At 42.3% G+C, this 14,180-nt stretch overlaps 1 protein-coding gene across 9 annotated transcripts in view; it reads left to right on the forward strand.

Annotated features, from left to right (window-relative positions):
- The window catches only part of CTNND1 (catenin delta 1), a 45,779-nt gene that overhangs the window by 1,800 nt on the left and 29,799 nt on the right, over positions 1 to 14,180 (forward strand). The window contains exon 1 of one of the 9 annotated variants that reach the window (XM_043914031.1): positions 307 to 708. The exons of the other annotated variants lie outside the window; for them this stretch is intronic. The gene's annotated coding sequence lies outside the window, so the exon portion shown is untranslated. Of the gene's footprint in view, positions 1 to 306; positions 709 to 14,180 lie in introns of those variants that run through there. 9 annotated transcript variants of the gene reach the window in all.

Raw genomic sequence — 14,180 nt, forward strand, 5'->3', positions numbered from 1 at the left:
ATGAATCAGCCATGGATTTACATGTATTCCCCATCCCGATCCCCCTTCCACCTCCCAAGAATATTTCTTGAAAGATGATTTCATTCTTGTCAGGTTGTAGCTTCAGAGGAAACTGAACTTTGTTCCTTCTTTTAATCTCATTTATGCAAGGGCTACAGTAAAATTTTAATGTTTGGATCATCTAATTATAGCAAGTGCACTTAAAAAGAAAGAAAGAGGACAATGTGTATTTTTTGCTGGGCTGTAGTTATATCATTTCCAAATTTTCGAATGCTCTCTTCAGCCTTGACTGCAGCCTAGGGGGTTTCTTGGTGGATCTTCAGAGGATTGGTCATGTTGCTGCCAGAGTGTCAGTTTCCCACTCAGCCTTTAGGGGGAGGGATGAGGGAGTCTGAGCGAGTACAAAGGCAGTTTGAAAATAGGTTCTGGGTGACTGAGTGGTGGTGGTTTGGGTCCAGCTTTAAACACTGGGCTTTGTATAGCTGCAGTGGGCATCCTAGTTACATAGCATCCAAGGACTGTTTCCACGAACTGAGGCATTGTTTTGACTGGTGTGTGCTATTAGAGCCTTTTGAATGATGAGATGGAAGATTCGTCTTTTACCTCACCTCTGCTAGTTCTTCCAGGAAATAGAGGAAGAGTGTGAATAAGTAAATCTTTTATTTTTTGTTTTGCTCCTCATTTTGGTTTGGGGGTAGAAAATGACAAGTAAGTATGAGTTCTGCAGATTTTTCCTTTCCTTGTTTGACTCCTATGTGCTGTTGGTTTCTTTGTTATATGACTAAGGTATGTTCTATGTTCCAGGTGGGGGCCTCCTTTGGGTGTTTAGAGTCTTAATGCCTTTCTTAGGGTTCAATTATGGAGAGTCACAGGGGTTAGAATGCGTTCTTTCAGCTAGGATAAAAATGGGGACTGTTGGAAATCTTAAAAAGAAAGCAGCTCTGAGTAATTGCCATTTCAGCCTTGGGTTTATGAGGTAGATGATCTCTAGAGATGAGTGAGAGAGGATGGATGCAAATAAATTAAGCATAGATCATTATTCAGTTGGAATAACAAAATGATTAGCTCGGTATAATTTATTGCTTTCTATTTTGGTACTTGGTGGTCCCCTGTTACTGAGTGCCAGCCCTCCCTCTCCCGCCCCCACCTTGTTTTCTCAATGGGTGCTAAGCATTTTGCATGAACATATTTACTTAATTTCCTACAGTAACTTTCTGTTTGCTGTTTTTGGTTTATTTTTTGTTTTTTATGGAATTTGAGCCTCAGAGAAGCTGAGGTTTGCTGAAAATTTCAATGCTTGTAAGTGACCAAGGCCAGGATTAAACCCTGTCCTGAGTATAAAGTTAGTGAATTTAACCACTAAAACACTGCCGTTCTCCAGAGAGAATAGAAATAAGAGCCAGAACTAAACTGAGCCCTTGCTAGAGGCAGGACTGTTTCATCTTGATGAAGGCCAGTGCTCGCTTAGATTTCCTGCATGCTCTGAGGTAGAGTAATGTATGTAAAAAAATCCATTTTCCGTAAAGCTGTAAGGAGCTAGATATGTTAGAATGGATATTATCTCAACCTTTATTACAGGGATCTTTGCATATGCACACTATTACTGTCCTGTAGTTCTTAAACCTACTGGAAATGTCTCAAACTTTATTTGATTGTCAGTGAAATTTCTTCCAGGGAATTTTCTGACTTGGGTTTGCAATGAATTGCCAATTTGCAGGGAGAGGTTTGTAGCAGGTATTTCAAATAATGTTTATCACACTGTATTACAATTGTCTGTCTGTTTTTTTGGTCTTTTCCCCTATACTGACCTGCTTGAATGTAGAATACCGTCTTATCTCTGTATCCCCTTAGCACCTGTCTAAGTGTCTGGGATATATTGAGGTGCTCAGTAAATATTGGTTAAATAACACACTATGGGAATCAGTGAGGGACTTTTGTGGGGAAGGCTGAAAGGAAGTTGAGATGGGAAAAAATTCAACAAAGATTAATAAACTTGCAATGTGATTTTGAAATTTAGTCTGTAGTTTTAACCTTTTATACATTGCCTACCTTCCATTTTTAAATACAGATTTTAGAAAGAATTGAAGGTTTAAAATTTGGATTTTTCTTTAATCCTGTTTCTTTTCTGGGCAAGCAGTACAAATAAGAGTGTAAACAGTAAGGACCCTCGGCAGTTCATTTCATATTATAGGCAGCTGTTAACTTCAGACGCTGAAACCTTCTGTGTAACCATTTTCTAGAGGGGAGGAACTGCCAACCCAGACTTATTAGGGCATGAGCAGGGAAGTATTGCTTTAGCTGTGTTGGAAGTAACTGGTTTTTATACTTGTTAATAAAAACATAAAAAGCTTGAAATGATTGTTTGAACATTAGTGCTTCAAAGAAAGTATGTCCAGACATCATTGTTTTTTTTTTTTTTTTTGTCAATTCTTTGGCTATGAAACTAGGAGATTTTGTTCACAAAAGTGTATTGGAAAGTTTGTGAGTTTAAGAACCCAAATTAATTTTCTGGGAAATTAGGAATAATAGTAAGGAGAAATTTGCCTAAACGAATGAGCCATAGGTTATTACTATGTGATTTCATGTTCTCTTTCCTTGCAAAAGGGGTTAAATGCTGTGAGATGCTGAAATAGGGATTGCTCTGCCTAAATGCAGCTGCCTCCAAGGTTTGTAATAGAGGGCATTGATATCCCCTGGCAGGGAGATTGTAAAGGCGGGGAAGAACGACTCTTCAGTTAGAACTATCCACTGGGATATGAGGGTATGGATTGATTTGTATTTAGTTTTATTGTATACTGTATTTTTGGAAGTCCCCCCCCCTCCCCAATTCTACTTGGAATTGCATGTTATTGATTATTAAATGTGGACCCTGTTCTCAATACTTAATGTTTATTATTCTGGTTCAGGGACAGTGTTTCCCATTTTAAGGCCATTTTCCTCTCCAGTGAGTCCTTAAACCTGATTGGAGTGATGTGGGCATTTAGATTAGGCATGTAGTGGGGACATTATAAAAATTCAGAGTTTTGTTTTCTCAAAGTCTTCTCTGATGGCCTACAGATAATTTGGTCACAAAACATGTCCCATTATAGATGATAAAACTTGTTATTTTGAAAACATTTCAGACTTTAAGAAAAATTGGAAGAGGAGCACAATAACTCCTGTATATCCTTCATTCACCTGGATACCAGTTGTTAAAATTTTGCCACAAATGCTTTATTATTTTGTATTTTTTGGTCAATATACTGACCAAACAGGGAATTTCCAGTCTAAGTGAGCCACACATACAGACGCAGGGCAGCGTTGCATGGTGAGAGCCTGGACGCTGGAGCTGGACTGCCCCTGTGCAAATCTACCACTTAACCGGCGAAGTAACCTGGGAAGATTGTGTACCTGCTTTACGCCTTGAGCTCCTGTATGTGAAATGAGGACAATGATATTAGCTGTCGCATAGGATTGTTGTGATGATGAAGTGACTTACTACATGCAAAATTCATAGGAAGTTGCCTGGCTCATGGGAATACCTCGTTTTTGCTATTAGAATGGATACTTTGAATGAATTCAAACATCATTTGTCTGATTAAGTTTCCTTTAAGGTGTCGTAAGACCTGAGACTCTGTGGTGGATATAGATGCTTTTATTACAGAATAAATGGGTATCCTGGATGAATAAGCTTTTCTTTCCTTCTTTTTTTTAAAAAAATAGACAAAAAGTGCCTTTAGCGATAGGCAAGTTTAAGTTGTGGAGGCAGGGTTGTCCAAAATACCGGTGCTGTGGGAATGGACAGCTCTTAAAAAGGGAGGCGTGAGTGAGGGAAGAGAAGCTGGTGGCAGCCAAAGCTGTTGCAGTATACTTTGCAGTAATTTCTTAGGAGATTTGGGTACTTTAGGGGGAAAAACAGCAATACAACTTTCTCCCATCTTTTTGTATCTACAGGAGACAGAACTCTAGCATCCAAGGGTAAACTTCCTTTAATTTTTTGGTAGAGAGTGGATTGAAAAAGCTTTGTTTGGGTTTATTATTCTTAACTTCGGACCAGATTCTTTCCCTTGATGTCTCACTTGTCCAACCAGGATTTTGTAGGATAACGTTAGTTTTGAATGTACAGGAAGCAATTGTACAGTGATGAAGGTGGTTTTTTACTGTCTTCTCTGGAAATAAACCTCACTTTTTTATGTTCAGGAAACATCATTTTCTATTTTCAACCCTTATTTATGGGACATTGGCAAAACTGAGACATGTAGAGATTTTGAGTTCATCAGTGCTTCCTGTGAGACGTGTGCTTCTGTGAAAGTGGTCTGCTCTTATATGTGGAAGAGCTAAACTGTGGCCTGTTAGAAATAGGCATGTGTTAACTGCAGCCTTGTCTGGAAGCTTTTGGTTTCTTCCAGCCTGTTTTTCCTTCCCTCATACTAAATAACCCATGAAACTAGTGTTCTGAAAAGTCTTTACACTTAATTTCTGTTGGCACTCTATAGCTTCCTATCATGACTTCTCCACCCAGCTCTCCGTAGTTAGTTATTTTTAACTGTGCTGGGTCTTTGTTGCTGTGTGTGGGCTTTCTCTGGTTGTGACAAAGCAAGTTGGGGGGGTTGCTGTCTAGTTGCAGTGTGTAGACTTCTCAATACTGTGGCTTCTCTTTTGGGACCATGGAGCCCGTGGGCTCAGTAGTTGTGGCTTAGTTGCCCCTCGGCCTGTGGGATCTTCCCGGACTAGGGATCAAACCTGTGTCCCCTGTGTTGGCAGGTGGATTCTTATTCACTGTGCCACCAGAGAAGTCCTCCGTGGTTTTTGAAACCCACATTTCCCTCTACTGTTTTCTCCTTCTCGTTCGCTTTCCTCTTTTTATTTGGTGTCTCCTTTATCTTTTTGCCTCCCCTCTCTTTTTCCCCTTAGGTTGGTGGTGTTCATGGGCATCAGTTTGCCTCCCTAACACTTAATATGGAAGAGATTTCTAATTCTTTTTTTTTTTTTTTTTGAGATTTCTAATTCTTAAAACAGAATAAATTGTACTCATGTGGTGAAGGTTCGAGTATTAGGATACTGAATTTGGTTATTTCAGTTAGGTCTAGATTAGGATTAATTATTATGATTCAAGAAGATTGAGTTCTAATTCAGATTAGGTCCCCCCCCCCCATTTTCAAATATCACCCACATTTACTAATTACTCATTTTTTATTCAGTCGACAGTAGAGCTGAAGATACTTACTTTTCCCAGAGTAAAAGTAAGTCACTTATGGGATATGTATCAGTTTTGTGTGTGTTTCGCATGTTGTTCAATATTGAATGCGGTTGTGTATTGAGAGGTCTCTTTGTGGAGTAAAGATATTTGTTTTAGGGAGCTTATATTTGAAAAACCAAAATATATTCTGGTGGTTGAGGATATAAGGCATTGTTATAGAAACTAGGTCAACTTTTCAGTACTTTTATCAAAGCACCTACAGTTTCCGTTTCATTGCAAGTGAAGTAAATCTCATTGAAATAAAGTAGCTGGTGTATATTCAGTACACTTTTAAAATAGAGTGATCTATTTTAAAGGAGAAATTGGTGCCAATCTGATTTCTTTTCACTGTTTCTTTGTTGGAATGGGGGAGGCTCTGTAACTTCGCTTCTGTTTAGTTCTCTGTTGACTGCTTTGTAAACCAGGGCAGAATTGGCCATTTGAATGTCTCCCTTGCTGAAGGTCAGTCAAATCTGCAGGTGAGACAACTTGAGACCACCCCCATTGATGGGCCTAACGTCACAATTAGAAAAATAATTGTAGAAAGAAAATGAAATAATGTTGATTTACTTTTCTAAAGTTTAATTTTTTGCGTTCACTGAAAAAGTGAAACGTCTTCATTTGAAAGAGACCGAGAGCCTGCTGTGCACCAACTGGGACTCACAGAGCTCTCATTCCAGTTGGAAGAGATAGGCGTTAAGTGAGCAAGCAAATACCCAGTAAGTCAGAGTGTGATAACACTATTGAGGGGAAAATAAAGCCAAATATGTAGAGTGGTGAATAAGAAGTGCAAGGGTTAGGAGTGAGGTTGTTTTAATATGGAGTAGTCAGGGAGGGCCTCACTTACAAGTTACGTTTGAAAGAGACTTAAAAGAAATTAGAATGAAGTCACACAGATAAGGGTACAAAGTGCAAAGGCCCCGAGAGACTGGTTGTTACCAGCAAGCAAGAGAGATGGGGGCAGTAAACCCTTTCAGAGAGGTCCAGTGAGTGTGTGTTGGATATAAGCGGAGACTGTATAGGACCTCCTTCTGCACTGTACAGTACAAAGAAGTCTTCCTCACTTCAGACTCCAAAGACAACAGCTGATAACAATTTTTTGTGTATGCTTTATTAGGAGTTGAGGCAACACCTGGCCCAGCCTCCATCTTTGTCCCATTGCAGGATAGTCAGCACAGAAATTGCAAAGTAGCAGAATTTGCATAGGTGCATGACCCTTGTCTTGGAGAATGATAAAAGTAATGCAGCTATTTAGAATAAGCTTGTGTGTGTTTGGAAACTGAGATCAAAATTTTCTTCCCTAGAGAAATCTGTTTCTCCACCATTTGATCTACAGAGTCAAATTTCTATGAACAGTAGAAATGACAGCCTTCTTTTTGAGTACATTTGAGTACATTGAGGTTTTTTTTTTTAGTACATTTGTTGAATTGGCTTATGACCAAATATTATGCCTACCCCGCTTATTTGCTGCTTTTGTTTTGCTCACTAGACCAAAAGCTCCTGCTCTGTCACAGCCCTGATCACTGAGATTACACAGCTTCAGGGGCCATTTCATAGGTCACCATGTCCATATTACTGTCTTGCACATTAGGGGATGTGGTCAGTTCTCATAACTAACTGTATGTCTGTTTTCCCTTTTTATGTATTGATATGTATAAGCAGTAATGGTGTTAAAACAGAGGCTGAACCCCTTGGTTTGGTTGGCTTTGGTAAGATTGAAGAAGCACCAGCTGTTTAGTGATCAATGTTCTGTGGCACCCCCATAATGAAAAGTAAAAGGAAAAAAAAAAAAAAAAGAAAAGTAAAAGGATAGTGATTCCCAGAGGAGTTTTGTCTTGAATCACTCATTCTTACTTTCTCTTGCAAGATTTCTTGTCTTGCTAGTCTGTCCTTCAGTGAAAGAGTGGCTCTGTCTTGCTCTGGGTCTCTCTCTCAGTTTGGAGTTTAACCCTAGAGCTTGACCTGGTTGCCCTCTATTCTTCCCTTTAATTTTACCTATCTAGTTGTCATTCTGTTACCTAGTATCATCCTTGGGAGATGCCCTCAATCAGGAAACTTTTTTTCCCTCCTATCCCCTTCTCCTTTGGACAGATAACTGTGTATCATCTTGCAGGAAATACTCTGGGCAATCAGATTCCCCACATTTTGGAGTTGCTTTAAATCACTGCTTTACAGATGTTTATAGTTGTCTTGAAAGTAAGTCTTTTGATGCCATTCTTCTTTCCTAAGTCTGGTGACATGCTTCCTTGTGGAAATATTTCTTTTTATGCTCCTTCTAAAGACATCTTACTACTCACTTGCTATTCAAAGCAGAAGTTAAAGTGACTTACTTGGATAAGTGTCAGAGGTAACACGTGAATCCAGAGTTTCTGGTGTTTCTATTATGTTGTCAACTGGGCTAAAATTATCTAGGGTCTTGAATGTTAGATTTAGGACTTTGGACTTCTTTTGGGATGGAATGTGGAACCAGTCTTAGGAAATGTGGCATAGCTCTTTGTTCTTTGGAGGAAAGTTAAACTGAGTCATTTGAAACAATAATTGGGTTTTCCAATCTGCAGTGTAAATAGGGATATCCTCCACTGTAGCAACTCAGGATTCCAAAGAAGTGAGATAGTTCTTCCTTTTAGGTTCTGAGCCGGGAATATAGCATTTAATATTGTATCTTTCTGGCCATCTATATATTTAATTCCATACTTTCAAAGGAACTTTAATCCAAATTGAATAACGAGCTGTCTGGTGAACAGTAAAGCAGGTCCTCTCCTTTTGGGAGAGGAATGTGGTGGGCAGAGGGTTGTCAGGGATAGGCCAGGATGGTGGTTCCCAGCAGCTGTCAGAACCTCTTTGAGAGCTTTTTACGAAGATGAATTCTGAGGCACCTAGATAGTAAGGTGTGAAGACTGGGGATGTAGATTTGGGAGATATTTCTAAAAACAGCTTCCCAGGTGATTCTGATCACTCAGGTTTGAGGACCACAAAATCGGAACATTTGAGTGAAGCTGAAAGAGGAGAGTGAAAAAGTTGGCTTAAAGCTCAACATTCAGAAAACTAAGATCATGGCATCTGGTCCCATCACCTCATGGGAGATAGATGGGGAGACAGTGGAAACAGTGTCAGACTTTATTTTTGGGGGCTCCAAAATCACTGCAGATGGTGATTGCAGCCATGAAATTGAAAGACGCTTACTCCTCGGAAGGAAAGTTATGACCAACCTAGACAACATATTAAAAAGCAGAGACATTACTTTGCCAACAAATGTCCATCTAGTCAAGGCTATGGTTTTTCCAGTGGTCATGTATGGATGTGAGAGTTGGACTGTGAAGAAAGCTGAGTGCTGAAAAATTGATGCTTTTGAACTATGGTGTTGGAGGAGACTCTTGAGAGTCCCTTGGACTGCAAGGAGATCCAACCAGTCCATCCTAAAGGAAATCAGTCCTGGGTGTTCATTGGAAGGACTGATGCTGAAGCTGAAACTCCAATACTTTGGCCACCTCATGTGAAGAGTTGACTCATTAGAAAAGACCCTGGTGCTGGGAGGGATTGGGGGCAGGAGGAGAAGGGGATGACAGAGGATGAGATGGCTGGATGGCATCACCGACTCAATGGACATGGGTTTGAGTGGACTCTGGGAGTTGGTGATGGACAGGGAGGCCTGGTGTGCTGCGATTCATGGGGTCGCAGAGTCGGACATGACTGAGTGACTGAACTGACTGGACAGATCTATATGATTTCTCAGATGGGTGGTTACTCAGTATGAGAAGTAGAGGAGACTGGTTCATGGTAGTTAGTGGATAACTGGAAGCTTTCTATCTCTGTATCCCCTGTTGTTTTGAAATGACAGATGTCATTGTCGGATTTGGGGATTCTGCCAGCGCTTAGTATGGGGTGGAGGACTTGCCTCTTAGGGGGAAGGGAAACTTGGACCACATCTCCATTTCCCTTCTCCATTTTGAAATTGTGGAACAACTTCAGGAGAGGATGTTAACATTGAAACTCAGCTGGACAATTTGTTTAAAACTCAGCAGGAAGGGCCAATGTTACTTCCTGTCTGAAAAGGAAGTGCCGGCTTCCTTCCCTTCCTCCTTGGCTAATGCTGGCCCACTCAGAATATGGCTGGGGGAGGGGCTGGTCACAGTAGTGCTTTAACTGGTATCGTGCCTGGGGAGATCAGGTTATATCAGTGTGGAAGAGCAGAAGGGTTTGTTCCCTTCTTAAAACACAGAGATGGATGCTGTGTGGACTGCTTTCTACTTGACCTTATGTAATAGCTTTGTGCTGCGTTTGCTGTTGCAGTCCAGGAAGCCTTCCAGTCTCCAAGACATTATTTTACATTAAACCTTATACCTCCCCTGTATTCCCTGACATTTGAAAATAGATGAAGGAATTGGAGGGAAGAAACTGAAATCCATTTGATACTGAGGGGTAGGTAGTGGAAAGGAGAGCATAAATGGGCAGAGGGGAGTGGATGACAGAAGTTTCATATTTTTAAATTGAGCCAAGAAAGCATTCCTTGTAAGTGGGGCCAGTTGGCACTCTTCCTGCTATTTTAGTTCTGGCTTCTCCTTCCTACTGGCCAGTCAATTGTATTAAGTGTTTGATGTGAGTTTGAACTGTGGTCTCGGGCTGGGGGGAGGGAGGGTGGGGGAAACAGCTGGTGCCCTCATCAAGCTGTCTCAATTATGCTTCTTTTCAGGGTGTTTAGGGGGAGGGTGGAATTGGATGTGTGTTAGCAGAGTCCTAGCAACTCTCAGTAGTGGGATTGGATTCTTGGGCACTTTTAATGCTATGTGGGATGTTGGCTAGTTGGAATGTAGCAAAACCTTTTCCCAATCACATTCTTTTCTCTGCTTCCCCTTCTTCCAATTCTTTCAGCTTTGGGCCTGACTCGTAGAGAAAGGGGTATGTGTGAAGTTATATAGCAAAACAGATTCGTACTTTTCCAACCATTAAGTATTCAGCTTAAGTCTTGGTCCCTTCCATTGACTTTCTCCTTACTTATTTGTTATTTCTTTGGTTGGGTTTTCTGACTGTAAACAGCCAGAGGTAGGAGTAGAAGCAGGGCCTTTGGTGAAGTGCTGAATTGCGATCAGTTGGCTATACTGGTCTGTTTCCCTCCCTCACATTGTGGGGTGACTGTATTTCTGAGTCAGCATGCATTTTCTGTCTCACCTGCTCAATCTGAAGCAGAGAACTTGCTGAGTATCCCTTTGGAGTAACAGCAACTTTGATACTGGTGTGTCCGGTTCTCTGTCTGGGGTGTGTGTTTTTTTAAGTATCTTAAAACACTTAAAAAAAAGGGGGGGGTATCTTAAACTCTCCTACTGTACTGTTTAATACTAATTTTTTTTTAAGTTATTCCTGAGTTAGTTTGGCTTAGTGCTATGTAAGAGATTTTAAACTTTGTGTGTGTATACCTCAGTGATAGAGCTTGCAGTGGCAAGGCTCTGGTCTGAAATACAGGGTGAAGCTGAAGTTGCTCAGTCGTGTCCGACTCTTTGCAACCCCATGGACTGTAGTCTACCAGGCTCCTCCGTCCATGGGGTTTTCCAGGCAAGAATACTGGAGTGGGTTGCCAGATCTCTTCTCCAAGAGATCTTCCCAACCCAGGGATTGAACCGGGGTCTCCGGCATTGTAGGCAGACGCTTTACCGTCTGAGCCACCAGGGAAGTCAAACAAAGCTAAATATTCTTTTTTCTCTCCAGCCCTAGAATGACTTGACTATTGTGTGTATACCTGCCCCACCTCCTTGTATCTGGTTGTATCATAGCCAGATATGGACTAATTCATTCTAATTGTGTTTTAGACTTATCAATTTTTGCATCAACATGTACCATCCAAATCAGGTTTCCGCACAGGGGGCTTCTAGCAGAGCCAAGGAGAAAGGAAGGGGAAAAGATGAGAAATAATAGTGTGTTACTAAGTCAGTTGCCTGGAACGTCCCCCTGGTTTGAGAGCTCTGTGCTGTATGTAAACCTTGTGCAAGGGGAATTGAGCCCTGGGGGCAAAGGGTGTTGCTTTGGATTTCTAGAATCTGGTTAATAGGGCTTGACTTCTCTCTGCATCTTTGCTTCTGGAGTTAAGGGCTAACACCCAATGGGCTTGTATAAGACAATAGAAACATGTATCATTTATCCCATTCTCGGTGTGAGCTGAGGGCTCTTATTAGGGAGCGAGGCTTTCTTTCCTGATGAGGTGGCAAACCTGCCGCCCCTGATCCACTCCAGGGGGAGCAGTGAGCAGGAAAAGCTGAGTTTGTAGTGTGGGCCTTTTCTGCTGCAGGAACTCCCGTGCAGTCCCTAGAAGACCTCCCTTCGCTCCCTGGGGAAATAGAGAGCTGTGCTCCTCGCGTCTGTGGTGCCTGTTCTGCTTCCCGCAGGGTGGAGTCTGCTGTCTTTTGTTTGTTCTCTCTAGGGCCTTTTAGAAAGCAGCGTTATGCTTGTGTTTGAGTTTGAAAGACTGTGAAAACAGTAGAAGTGGGTGGTGGAGAAGGTGATAGAGGATGTGTCCTAAAGTAGTGTTCCCAGGTGGGAATGTTCTCTTGACTGAATTCGGATTGGTGATCAGGTTGCCATGATGAAGCTTTCTGTGAGATGTACATACACAGCTGAACTGAGTATAACACCAGCAGTGGCTTTAAAATCCCCAGCCCCTAAGTGAAGAAACTAGCCAAGAAGGAACCTTGACAGTCGCCCCAGCCCCTCTGAGCCCTGAGGTCCTCACACAGTATCTTTCTGCCGATTCTTAAAGGCACGAGCTTTGTCCCCTGTAGCTTGGGGCAGGGAGGAGGGTTGTTTTCCCTGAACTTGATAAGGAGCTGCGCGGCGCAGAGTGGGAGCTCGGGGCTGGCGATTGGTAGACAGGATGCCCTGGAATGCGGTTGGCTTGCAGCCCAGAATCCAGCACTTTGTATTTGTTTGTTTCTGGGAGACTGTGGTCTGGTGCTACTGTGACAGGAAGTGAGAAGGCTGGGAGTGGGGGAGCCGAGAGGGGCGATGTCTTTGTGGTTCTCCTGTGAAATCTCTTTGTCCCTGGAGAGCCGCTCCGCTGCCGGGCTCTACTGAGAAGAGAGCAGCCTTTGTGTGTCTAGTGGGTCTCAGGGCAGCGAGCTTCTCCGAGGGCTAGGAGTGTGAGTTCTGACTGGCCTTTTGCATTTAGCACTCGAGTTAAATAAATGGCTACCATCTCTTAGTATTGGGGATCTCACTGACTTTTTATGTGTGCCGCTACTATTTATAGATCTCTAGGCTTTAATTAAGGAAGGAATATTAGAAGGAGGTAGATGTTTATGTTATGTTATTCACGGTATATATTGCAGATACGTTGTTGAGTCTGAAAAGGATAGAAACAGGCAATTCCTTTTTTTTTGATATAAATTTATTTATCTTAATTGGAGGCTAATTACTTTACAATATTGTAGTGATTTCGTCATACATTGACATGAATCAGCCATGGGTGTACATGTGTCCCCCATCCTGAACCCCCCATCCCATCCCTCAGGTCATCCCAGTGCACCAGTCCCGAGCATCCAGTCTCATGCATCATAGAAACAGGCAATTCCAATCGTCCACACAGAGCTGGAGAAACCTACTTATTAAAAAAAAAATTGTCTTTGTGTTTGTTCATTTCACTGCGCCGTGAATGCGGGACGCATTTCCCCTAACCAGGGCTGGAACCTGGGCTGTCTGCATCTGGAGTGTGGCGCCTTTAGCACTGGACCGCCAAGGGAAGCGCCCCCACCCCCGCCCCCATTTTTCAGTGTTGAGAGGTGCTGGCAGTTCTCTGCACTCTAGTAGGCAGTGGTTGGTCGTTTTCAGGGACTTCCCCCCTCCATCTAGACTGAAACAGCACCTGTGGGGCCCCGTCCCCCACCCCACCCCCGGCTTCTCCTTGTTTGTGTTTTCCCCTGCCTTCCATTCCAGCTGTGAAACAGGCATCTCTTCTCAATTTGTGGATTGGGTGGCTGAGTCTTCAACTTCTTGCCGAGCTGGCTCGTCCCTGAAAACACACACAGGCGGCCTTTGATTACCCAGGAGGACAGCTGCCCTAGAGGCAGATTGCTGACATACCGCTAGAACAATCCCTCCCCTCTGTTCTGATACTGGCTAGCACAGTCTTCCCCGCTTCTAGTTCCTTCTGTTTTCTCTCCCACCTCCGATCTCTGCTATTGGTTTAGTGAGGTGTCACATTAAAAATGGTAGAAGGGATGTTTGTTGCTAGATTTTCTTTCTTGAGCTGTGCTTAGAGAATGTGGCAAGTAGCCAGATTTCAACAGCAGGCCTTTCAGGGGAAAAGTAGGTGATTTTGTACAAAGTAATACTTCTTTTGTTTCTCTCAGCTTTTCTCTTTGAGTTCTTGTTCCTTTTAAAATAAGAAAACTAAGGTATTTCTCAATTCTGGCTATTCTTCTCCAGAATTGAGTAAGGTCTTGCTCTTTAAAATGAAGGCAATACCCAAAAGTTTAGATGCTTCCACCTCATCCTTTGTCATCACTCCTCCATCCCCTCCCCAAAAGTTACTTTTGGTCACCTTCTGTACTTGAATTACAATGACTTTTAACCACAAGAAGCATAGAAAGTTCATATTCATTCAGTCTTTCAGGGGGAATGAACATGGACTTGGAGCAGAAGAGATGTGTTTCTGTCACTCACTAGTTGTGTTGACCTTGGGCAGGAAACGGAATCCTTCTTATGTACAAGTTTATTCTTCTACAGAAGGGGCCGATGCTACCTCAGAGGCTGTTGGGAAGAGTGTGTGTGTTCACTTACAGGCAGAGGTCCGTAATTAATAACTCAAAACTGTTCTCTCACTGGAAGGTCGGATTTTCTTCTTTTAAGAGAGAGAGAAACATTTCCTTCAGCCATCTGCCCTGTGGCTGAAATAGGAGCTTCACACCCCTGTGATTTCTTCATAGACTCACACTTGTCTCTCTGTTGCTTGTGTCAAAAGAGGCGTACTCTAAACCTA

Source organism: Cervus elaphus, chromosome 1 (genome assembly GCF_910594005.1).
Source record: "Cervus elaphus chromosome 1, mCerEla1.1, whole genome shotgun sequence".
Taxonomy (NCBI): domain Eukaryota; kingdom Metazoa; phylum Chordata; class Mammalia; order Artiodactyla; family Cervidae; genus Cervus; species Cervus elaphus.